We start from the raw sequence: 2,146 nt of genomic DNA on the forward strand, positions 1-2,146 counted from the left end.
CATAGCTCCATACCAACTCAGGGCTCCACACCAACTCAGGGCTCCATACCAACTCAGAGCTCCATACCAACTCAGGGTTATATACCAACTCAGGGTTATATACCAACTCAGAGCTCCATACCAACTCAGGGCTCCATACCAACTCAGAGCTGCATACCAACTCAGAGCTCCATACCAACTCAGAGCTGCATACCAACTCAGGGTTCCATACCAACTCAGAGCTTCATACCAACTCAGAGCTCCATACCAACCCAGAGCTCCATACCAGCTCAGGGCTCCATACCCACAACTCAGAGCTCCATACCAACTCAGAGCTCTGCACTCCATCAGGGGCCTGTACTACCTCAGAGTTCGTATTGCTTTAGGACCTGGCACTGCCTGGGGCGTCTGTACCGCCTCAGAGGCCTAGACATTCTAGGAGCTGTATTAATTTCCTGGGGTGCTGTAACAAACTACCACACCCTGGGTGTCTTAGAACAGTGACTATGGGTTCTCAGTCGGAAGTCCAAGATCATGGCGTTGGCCAGGCTGGCCCCTTCCAGAGGCTCTGAGGGAGAAGCTGTCCCAGGCCTCTGACTCCTGATGGCTGCTGGCACCCTGGACTTCTGTGGCTTGTAGCTGCATCGCACCAGCCTCTGCTGCCTTCATGGGGGCTCTCCTCCACGTGCCTGTGTGCCCTTCTCGGTCTCCAACAAGGACGCTCTTGTTGGATTTATGCCCATCTAATCCAGTACGATCTGTGAAGACCCCGTTTCCAAATAAGGCCATATTCTGCAGCTCTGGATCAAGAATCTGGGAGGGCGCCATTCAGCCTGGTGCAGAGCTCAGTGGAGGCTCGAGGTTGGTGTCTCCCTCCTGCAATGCGGGTGCCAGGCTGGCTGCTGTGGAGCTCAGGTGGCTGGCGGCAAGGACGCTGCCCTGTGGTTGGTCAAAGGCCCAGTCCATGGCAGACCACGGACGGGTATTCACAAACCTGAATAGATCTGTCAGATTGAAAAAAAAAAAAAAAGCTGAATCATTAAAAGTAAGCGCCTAAGGGGAAATACTTTCTGAAAATAAATTACATGTGGCTTATTTGCAAATATTTTCATAGAACAGCCACAAATAACTGAATTATTTTACAAATCCAGATGGGTGCTGTCACTCCCCCTCCAAAGTGGCCGCTGTGCCGCCTTCCAGGGGGCTCCTGTCCCTCTGGGGGCCCCTCCCTTCCTGGGGTCTCCCTGCCTCAGAGCAGCCGCCAGAGCTTCAGGGCTGGCCTCAACCCTGTTCATTTTAGGAGCTTTCGTTCTGACTGCTCCCACCAGCACTAAGGTCTGTCCTCTCCCCACTGTCCTGGGCCAGCCAGAGGCCACCATGGCTGGGAGCCTCCCTGTAGCTGGCCCCTTTGCTGCAGAGCTTCCCACAGCCGTCTCAGGCCCTCCAGGTGCCTGCACCTCCCCCAGCCCCCGTGGGAACAGGAATGATACTCCCAGAGAGTCTGTGGGGGCCTGCCCAGGAGGGCCCCTCCTGCCTTTTTAAGCATAACTCGGGTTATTTTTTCCTTAAGTGCGTGACTTTGCGTTCTCCCACACTGAAGCTCATCTGCCACTGTGCAGCCACCCACACACACTGCTGCTGGAAGGAGCCGCTCCCAGCTCCTGCGGAGCCCACCCCACTCTCCCTGTCTGGCCCATCCCTACCCATTTCTCAAGGCTGTGCTGGGAACCGAAGGCTCCACGGACTTTCTAGGCTCCAGGCAGCCACGCCCCTTGGTGCCTGTCACCTGCTGAAGGTTGTGATACTGCATTTAACAAGCATTCAGGGAAGGTTCTGCGTGAGCCTCTGGGATTCTGCAATGAACCAGACAACGCTGCCTGCATGCCAAGTGCATACCGACTTCATTGGCATCAGCACCACCTTATCAAAGCTAATTGTCTCGTGGGCATATCACAGGCCAGACCCTGTTTGCCAAGGCGGTGGGTTCACCGCCTCCCTTATCCTGAAAACAGTTGCTTTATAGATGGGAAAATGGAGGCTTGGAGAACGTGCTTCTGTGATCAAGGATGGAGCTGACACCAGCTATTGATTCAGGTGTGGGGAGCTCAGCTGCTCTCCTGGAATCTGGATCCTGGATTCTAGGTGCTGGGACGCCAGGTGCTGGGAC

This window comes from Colobus angolensis, unplaced genomic scaffold, assembly GCF_000951035.1.
Source record: "Colobus angolensis palliatus isolate OR3802 unplaced genomic scaffold, Cang.pa_1.0 Scaffold157, whole genome shotgun sequence".
Lineage (NCBI taxonomy): Eukaryota > Metazoa > Chordata > Mammalia > Primates > Cercopithecidae > Colobus > Colobus angolensis.